Source organism: Leptonychotes weddellii, chromosome 9 (assembly GCF_054177405.1).
Source record: "Leptonychotes weddellii isolate Sample4059 chromosome 9, ASM5417740v2, whole genome shotgun sequence".
Taxonomy (NCBI): domain Eukaryota; kingdom Metazoa; phylum Chordata; class Mammalia; order Carnivora; family Phocidae; genus Leptonychotes; species Leptonychotes weddellii.
The window spans coordinates 99,281,923-99,291,424 of NC_138377.1; positions in this window are offsets into that span (position 1 = coordinate 99,281,923).

Sequence of the window (9,502 nt, forward strand, 5' to 3'; positions counted from 1 at the left end):
TTGCTGGAGGGGAAGTGGGTGGGGGGATGGGGTAACTGGGTGATGGACATTAAGGAGGGCACGTGATGTAATGAACACTGGGTGTTCTATGCAACTGATGAATCACTGAACTCTACCTCTGAAACTAATAATGCACTATATGTTAATTAATTGAATTTAAATAAAATAAAATTTAATTTAAAAAAACCAAAATACCATGGCATTTACTGGCTTAAGAAAGATGAACAGATCCTAACAGGAGTCCAGAACATGATCTATGGCTATCTGAGCATTTAGTATATGATAAAGAAGGTGTTCCAAATAGGTAAGAGAAGAATGGATTGTCCAATAAATGGTATTGAGGCACCTGGCTAGCTCACATCATTCACAAAAATAAATTCCAAGGAAAGTAAACATCCAAATATTTTCTAAATCAATAAAGAACTAAAACAAAATGGAGGAGAGTATTAAAATATTAGGAAAGATTTTTCTGAGCAAGATATAAATCCCAGAACACATAAAATATTTAATTGCATAAAAATTAAAAACTTTGTACATTTAAACAAAGAATTGATATTTTTAAACATATAATGAACTTATCCAAGTAAGCAAAAGGAAGTAAACGATCTAATAGAAAAGCGAGCAAAGAATATTGAAGAGGCAAGTCACAAAAGAATATTTCTCGTAACTATATTATTGTTAAGCACTAAAAAATTTATAGTGCTCAGTACCACCACCGATTTATTACAAATCTACAGATCCTTTGATCCAACAACTCCATCTCACAGAACTTGGCATAAGGAAGTAAATGGACAAGTAGGCAAAAATTTATATTCATATGGTTAACAATTATGGTGAAAAAAGTGGAAATACCTAAATAATATTTTATCAATATCATCTATGCAATTGACTAAAAGAGTGGAGTATAGCTGCATGGGCTCATAGAGAAAAAGGCCTAAAATGTGTTGTTTAGTGAAAGTAGGTACAGGGGCGCCTGGGTGGCTCAGTTGGTTAAGCGACTGCTTTCGGCTCGGGTCATGATCCCGGAGTCCCGGGATTGAGTCCCGCATCGGGCTCCCTGCTCGGCAGGGAGCCTGCTTCTGCCTCTGACCCTCCCCCCTCTCATGTGCTCTCTCTCTCTCTCATTCTCTCTGTCTCAAATAAATAAATAAAATCTTAAAAAAAAAAAAAAAAAGAAAGTAGGTACAGATTAGTAAGGAAAATATAATTAATCCATTTATAAAATTTAACCTTCTATACCTAAGGGTATATATCAAACAACAGTGATTATATCTTGTGTGAGAATTACAGGGTGAATTTCACTCTTTTTTTTTAAAGATTTTATTAATTTATCTGACGGAGAGAGAGCACACACAAGCAGGGGGAGGGGCGGAGAGAGAGGGAGAAACAGTCTCCCTGCTGAGCAGGGAGCCCAATGTGGGGATGGATCCCAGGACCCCTGGATCATGACCTGAACCCAAAGGCAGACACTTAACCGACTGAGCCACCCAGGTGCCCCTGATTTTTACTCTCTTTAATTTCTCTTTTATTTAAATTTATTAAAACAGGCATGTAATACTTTCAAAATCAGCAAAAAACAATAAAGATTGTTTTTAATATTTAAAGTAAAAGGAAGAAATGATATCTTCTTTTTTACTTATTAAATGTCAAAGGCTCAAAAGCTTAATAATATCTACTGTTGATCAACATGCTGATGAATGGGCAGTCTCACCCACTACTGTGTGATAAGGCAGTGTGAGAAAACGTACGTATACTTCATATGTAGATACCTGCCAGGCCCATAAATTCCAACTCTAACAATTTATTCTTAGAAAATAACTGGACACAAATTTAAATGTATAAGAATGTTCACTGAACTGTAATTAGAAGAAAAAAAGAATAAGCCAGGAACAAATTGTGGTTTATTCATGGAGGAAAGGCTATGTAACAAAATGATATTTATCAGGGCACTTGGGTGGCTCAGTCGTTAAGTGTCTGCCTTGGACTCAGGTCATGATCCCAGGGTCCTGGGATCGAGCCCCGCGTCCTGTTCCCTGCTCAGCAGGGGGCCTGCTTCTGCCTCTCGCACTCCTCCTACTTCTGTTCCTGCTCTTGGTGTCTCTCTCTCTGTCAAATAAATAAATAAAATCTTAAAAATAAATAAAATTATATTTATCGAGTTATTTATTAAAACTAAATCTATATGAACATGAAAGGATTGCATTACATAACATTGGGGAAAGCATTATATAGAACAGCATGCATAAAAAAATATATGTGGGAAGGATGCTCACCAAAATTCCAACAATATTTTTCTCCATGAGTTGGGATTTTAGGTGTTTTTTAAAATTTTCTTCTTTATACTTTTCTGTATACGATGCCTGAATTTTATGATCACAATACACTATTTTCATTTGGTGGAAAGAATAAAAAGGAAGAAAAAGGATACAACAAAAAAAGACATGTTTCAAGGGCACAACAATATTAACTAATAGACACCTCTGAAATGCCCAATTTCTAAAACTTCATTCTTCTTACATGAAAACCCTTAGAATCTAACAGAAAAAGAAACCTTGATTTTAAAAACGAACTTTGCCAAATCCCCACATGTGATAAAACTGCACAAAACTAAACACACACACACACACACACACACACACACACACACACACACGAGTGCATATAAAACCAGTGAAATCTGAATAAGGTCAATGGGTTATATCAATGTCAATTTTCTGATTGTGCCATGGTGCTCTCCTTATGCAGGATGTTACCACTGGGAGAAACTGAGTGAAAGGTACATGAGATCTTTGTATTATTTCATACAATTGCATGTGAATCTACAATTACCTCAAAATATAAAGTTTATTTCAGAAAAATAAACTTTGCACCTTCAAACGGAAAACAGACCAAGATTTCTTAAAGCTGGGGCTGGATCATCAGAGGCCTGATCTCAGATTCTCAAAGCTGGAAGCACTGCAGGGAAACTAATTTTTGATGAGCACCTACTGTGTGTCAGGCCATTACACGGCCTGAGAACCTTTGAAGCAGCCCGATGTGACTCTTTTACGGATGAAGAAAGGGAGGCTCAGAGCCAGTAGTAATTCAGTAGCGGAGAAAGGATTTGAATCCAGGTCTTTCACTCAGCCTCTTCCTATTATTCTATCACAGTGACTACATATCTGAGAATGACTTAAAAGAAAAAAACAAAAAACTGGAACTCCTGGGTGGCTCAATTGGTTAAGTGTCTGCCTTCGGCTCAGGTCATGATCCCCAGGTCCTGGGATCGAGTCCTGCATCGGGCTCCTTGCTCAGAGGGGAGCCTGCTTCTCCCTCTGCCTGCTACTCCCCCTGCTTCTGCACATGCTCTCTCTCTCTCTGACAAATAAATAAAATCTTAAAAAAAGACAGAAAGAAAGAAAGAAAACCTCATTCAGTGTTACCCACAACAAGGAACTTGGTATAAGGAAATAAATAGTCCAGTGGGTGGAAAAAAAAAAAGGTAAACCTGCAATCAGGCACAAGGAATTTAAAAATGTGTACCTACATGTGAATATCATCCATCAGGTGTGTCATGCAGAAAGTTCTCTTAGTTCTTTCCAACACCTAAATGGTCCTCGTTCTAACTAGTCACCAAGGAACAAACCTTTGTCATCCTGTTCCTTCCTTGATAAAACCAGATCTCCACTGTTGCTGCTATACCTCAGTGACCAAATAGCTGAAGAAAAGACATTTCTTTATAGAAAGATTCAAGCTAAGGGCGCCTGGGTGGCTCAGTCGGTAGAGCAAGCGACTCTTGATCTCAGAGTTGTGAGTTCAAGCCCCATGCTGGGTCTAGAGATTAGTTAAAAATTGCAAGGAAGAAAAAAGAAGAAGAAGAAATGGAAGGGGAACCTAAAGATTACAAAAGATTATAGAGACATAGATATAGAGATTCAGTATGTTAACCAATTGCATAAACCTCATTCAGATTGTTATTAAACTAAACAAATGGTACAAAGACGGGTATGAGACAATGGGGGAACTTTAAATGCTAACTCATTGATGATTTTAAGGAGTTACTGTTATTTTTTAGGTGTGGTAACAGTATTGTAGTTATATTTTTTAAAGGCTTGATCTTTTATAGATACACACGGAAATAGTTGTGGATAAAATAATATCTTAGATTTGCTTCAAAATAATTCAGGAGTGAGAGAGGAGGGAGGTATATACGAAACAAGGTTGGCCCATAACTTGGTAATTATTGAAGCTGAGTGATGGGCACATCCTGCTTATTATACTATTCTCTCTTTTTATATATGTTTGAATTTTTCTGCAATAAAAGGATTTAACAATGAAAAACACAAGCATTTTTCAACTTGTTTGGTAGTCAAGGAAGCCCAGTATGAATATCAATTCTGAGGTAATGTCACTGGGTTGTTTCATTTTGTTTTTAACTTTAAAAAAAAAAAAAAGATTTTTTTTTTATTGGGCACCTGGGTGGCTCAGTCGGTTAAGTATCTGCCTTCAGCCCAGGTTGTTATACCGGGGTCCTGGGATCGAGTCCTGCGTCGGGCTCCTTGCTCAGCAGGGAAGCCTGCTTCTCCCTCTCCCTCCGCCCCTGCTTGTGCTCTGTCTGTCAAATAAATAAAATCTTTAAAAAAAAATGATTTATTTATTTGAGAGAGAGAGCTCGTGCATGGGCAGGGGGAGGGGCAGAGGGAGAGAGGAGGAAAAGCCGACGCCCGCTGACCAGGGAGCCCAACATGGGGCTCCATCTCAGGATCCTGTGATCATGACCTGAGCCGAAAGCAAGAGTCAGATGCTTCACCAACTGAGCCACCCAGGCGCCCCTGTCGCTGGGTTGTTTTACAATGACATTTCTGGATAGTCCTTCAAAATTCAAAAATTATTTTTAAATAGCACTTTGTGTGGCCCGGGTATGGGCAAGTTTTGAGTAATCCAGTTAATGTTAACACATATTAGAAACATTTGAAGTTTTTTCTACAGAAGAGAGAACGAAAATCCTTGTAACTGGTCACAGTTGTTTGCTCAGGCATACCACCCATGCTGCTCTGACCCTGGGTCAGAGAACAAGAGGGCTGCCAATGGAATGAAATGCCAGTACAATTGTGACAATTACTTAATACACCATTGATGTGCCTGTTAGGAGGAAACGGAATTCGTGTTCGATTTAAACTAATTCTTTTTTTTTTTTAAGATTTATTTATTTATTTGAGAGAGAGAGAGCACGGGAGAGTGGGGATGGGGTGGGGCAGAGGGAGAGGGAGAGAGAGAGACTTAAGCAGACTCTGCGCTGAGTGTGCCGTGGGGCTCCATCCCATGACCCTGAGCGCATGACCTGAGCCGAAACCCAGAGTCAGATGCTTCACCGACTGCGCCACCCAGGTGCCGCTGATTTAAACTAATCCTTTATGTGCTTCTTATTTCAGATTAAAATAGAAATAGTGGGCTCAGTCAGTAGAGCATGCGACTCTTGATCTCAGGGTTGTAAGTTCGGGCCCCATGCTGGGTGTAGAGATTACTCAAAAAGAAAAAGAAAAATGAAAGAAATAGTACCAACCAGGGGCGCCTGGGTGGCTCAGTTGGTTAAGCGACTGCCTTCGGCTCAGGTCATGATCCTGGAGTCCCGGAATCGAGTCCCGCATCAGGCTCCCTGCTCAGCAGGGAGTCTGCTTCTCCCTCTGACCCTCCCCCCTCTCATGCTCTCTCTATCTCATTCTCTCTCTCAAATAAATAAATAAAATCTTTAAAAAAAAGAAAGAAAGAGTACCAGCCAGAAACACGTCTGTTTAAAAAAACTCACCATGTGATTTTCTAGTGGATATTAAACATCAGCTGAGGAAACATGCGGTTAGAACTAGGACTTGAAGAGTGGTTCAACCTCCACGGGTTATTAAAACTCCAGTCCTAAATTAGGACCAAGCATTTCTAAACCAGTAAAAACGTGTAGCTGTGGCAGGGAGAAGGGAGGAACCAGCTTACCCTATAGAGGCTTACATTCTTCGGAAAAAACCTTCCTTCTGGAATCTGTGCGATAGGAGGCAGGTACTCCTTGGGGTGGGGGGCAGTTACTTCTTATCACACAGGGGCCTCTGCTCTCCCCTCCTCCTTCCTTTCCTACATGAGTAAACTTCATCAAAGGGTGATTCATCAAAGCTTCAAAGTTTGGTGACAACAGACAGTGACAGATTTGTGCCCTGCAGCCCAGGTGAATAGCAGCACGGTGGCCCAGACCGATTTCATGCCAAACTTACACTTGGCACCAGAGGCAGCTGCAGAAATGTAAGGGCCTATTTTCATTTTTCAGAAAAGGAGAAAGCAAGTTATTTTCTGGTGTCCAAACTCAGACACTGGACACTGTACCAAGTGGAATGCTGTACCATTTTCCGTTTCATGGGCCTGTGTTTGTGTTTATGAAGTAAGTTCTCTGCCCAACGTGGGGCTTGAACTCATGACCCTGAGATCAAGAGTCACATGCTCCACCAACTGAGCCAGCCAGGTGCCCCTTGATTTCATAGACTTTCTATAGGGAGTCATAGCAAAGAAGAAATTATGTGAAGAAATAAAACACCTCCAGAAATTGAGGGGAAATTGAGGCAAATTAGCAGAATCACTGAATGACATCATAGAGAAGGCCCTTGGGAGCCTACAATCCAATCTCCTTGCCTTATGATAATGGCAAAGTAGACCCAGAGAGGGGACCTGACTTTTCCCAAGTCTCAGCAAAACAGGAACAGCGTGAGGCTTAGAACTCACTTCCGATTCCCAGAGCAAAGCTCTTCATGCTGGTCCAATAAATACGGTATGTGGCATTGTTTGGGGGGGGGGGTGGCCAAAACCACAGCTTAACCAGGTTAAGGACTGGGCAGAGCCACCTAAGCAGGCACTTGAAAGAGCTTCAGAGAGGCTGACTGGCATAAACCCATCCGAGTACTGCTGACCTCAACCTCAGGGGGCCATCTTAGGTGGATGAATTGCACACAGGTCTTTCTGGTCTGCATCAAGGCTTTTGAGGACTCACCTAAGTTCAGAAATTTGAAAGCAACCTGTAACATCAAGGCATGGATCGGGCTGGGCTGTCCCCTCTAGGCTAATTCCGAAATTTCTCCCTAAGGCAAGTCAGGAAGAACTTCGACTTGGTCCCAGCTGAAACTCTCGCGGAAGCTGGGTGGCAGCCTCCACCAGCTTTGCCCTCTAGACCTGTCCGTTTGCCCCAGGGATGCTCACTGCTTACCTGGCCCTGTCAAACTGTAACCTCAAACCTGAGAGTGTCTGTCAGCATGGGCTGGACTCTGGCCAGCATCATCAGAGGACTGTGGAGGGGGTATCCTGGCCCCCTCACTATAGGACGGGAGGGACACCCTCTACGCCACCTCTCCCTGCAACCCCATAAATCTTTGAGAGGCGCTGGACTTTGGAGCCAGCTAGAGATGTACATGGGGTGAAGACATCACAGATTGTCAGGGCACTCTGTCTTATTCCCTAGGAGCTTGACCCCTGCAAGGATGGGGGCACCCTTAAACAGCCATGAGGAGGGGGGAGACAAGCAAAGCCAATAAGGGCATATGACAGCTGGGTAGAGACCCACCAGCCTCTGAAAACAGGGCAGAGGGAGCCCGTAAGGATTCAGCCAGTTCCATAAACCTGTGTAGAGTGGGCACAGGACTCACACATTCACCCTACCTTCCCAAGTGCTAGCTGGCCAGGGGAGCCAGGCTGCCCTCCAGAGCTCAGACTGTGGGGCTTGGGACCTGGGCAAGGGCAGGAACTTGCTACAGCTTCACTCACTTCCTCTGTCTTCCCTAAATAATCCCGCCCGCAGCACCCAAGACCTCAAGGAGCGAGGCCACAGTTCTTGGTGTCACCTGAAACGCCACCTCCAGCCTGCCCAGCCTCCTTGCCCCTTGCCCAGCTGCAAGAACTTTCCTTCCTCCCAAAGCGACTTTGGATCAGGTCTCCCGGCTGAGAGACCGGCCCCAGCGCGCCGGATCGGGACGGGCCTGGCGCACGGGCGCGGCTGGGTTGTGCCGGGACAGCTCCACGCTGCCTCCTGGGCCGCCGCGGGCCACTACAACTGCAGTCCTGGCTGGGTGAGGAGAGAGGCTGACCCCTCCGAGAGCCAGCAGGGAAGCGCCAGACTTGGGGTGCGGGGCAGTCAGGACGAGGGAATCGGTTTGGCTGGTGAATGAACGAATGAGTGAATGAATGAATGAATGAGTACACGGATGAATGAATAGGAGGATGCCCATCCTGATGCCGCCCGGACTTCTCTCATCCCCCAGGTACGGGGCGCCGACAGCCGGGCCATCTGCCCCCTCGCCAACACCTCGCAGCCCCCGGAGGCGCCCGGGCCCGCGCTGCGCAGCTCTGGAGCGGAGCCCAAATGCCGGTGGCCGGGAATTGCCTGCCCCGCGGCCAGAATGTGCCTAGGCGCAGGGGCGCCCCGCGGCCGCCTCGTCCGGCCAGGCAGCGCCCCTCGCGGCAGCCCCCGGGCCCCCCGCCCGTCCCCCAGCCCAGCCCGCGGGCCTCAGCCCCTTACCTGCCCGCCTCGGCCGCCTCGCCCCGGCTCAGAGCGGTCATCGCGGCGCCTCCAGCGAGCACTGGGGACCGCGCGGCCAGACCGCGCGCCCGTCGGCCCGCCCCCGCCCCCGCCCCGGGCCCGCCCCAGCCCGCCCATTGGCTGCTCGCACGGGACGGGCCCCGCCCATTGGCCGTTCCTCCTCCAGGTCCTTGCTGGAGCTCTGCGCAGATTCTACCACTCCTACCTCCAGACCAGCAAGTCCGGGTGGCCCGGGCCTGGGTCTGCACCTCCTGCCCCTCCCAGCGCAGGGCTTGGGTCCCCTCCAGGTTCTTCCTCCTCAGCCCTCCCTCTGCAGCAACCGGTTCCCGTCCTCCTCTAAACCCTCCTGGCTCTGAGCTCCAGAGCAGGTTTCAACTTCTCCCCACACCAGAGAGGTGACATGAGTTAGGGAGCACAGATTTTAAAACAAGATAGCCCGGGCAGTCGGAAAGCCCGGCAGCCAGGATGCTTTCGCGCATTTCTCCAAGTTGGGTCCTGGGGAAGGACTGACACGATGGCTAAAAATCAAGTCGGGAAGCAAGACAAGGAAAGCTGAGTGGTGCCATGGGACAATGCCCTGGGCCTTGAGAATGGGGTCAAAGCCCGATTCCCCGAGCTTACCTGGCCTTCAGGACCGGTCCCTCCTGCCAGGTAGGGCTTGATTCTTGAGGGGTCCGGAAAGGGAAGGTGCAAGCCAGATTTTGTTCCATTCCTAAACCTCTACCAACCCCTTGGCCCCGTTTTGTCATGGGGGTAGGACATTGGCAGACAGGTGGGGCACAAAGGGAGCCCACAGAGAAATATTCTGGAAACTGGGAGCAGAACCTGGTGTTCTCCTACAGCGCCCTTACATTACGGTCCTCTGCTGCATTAGACCTACCCCACCAGCGCAGGAGGGAGGGGGCCTTGTTGCTGCCCTCTCCTCTTTGGTCCAAATAAGCCAATAAGATGTCCCAGCTA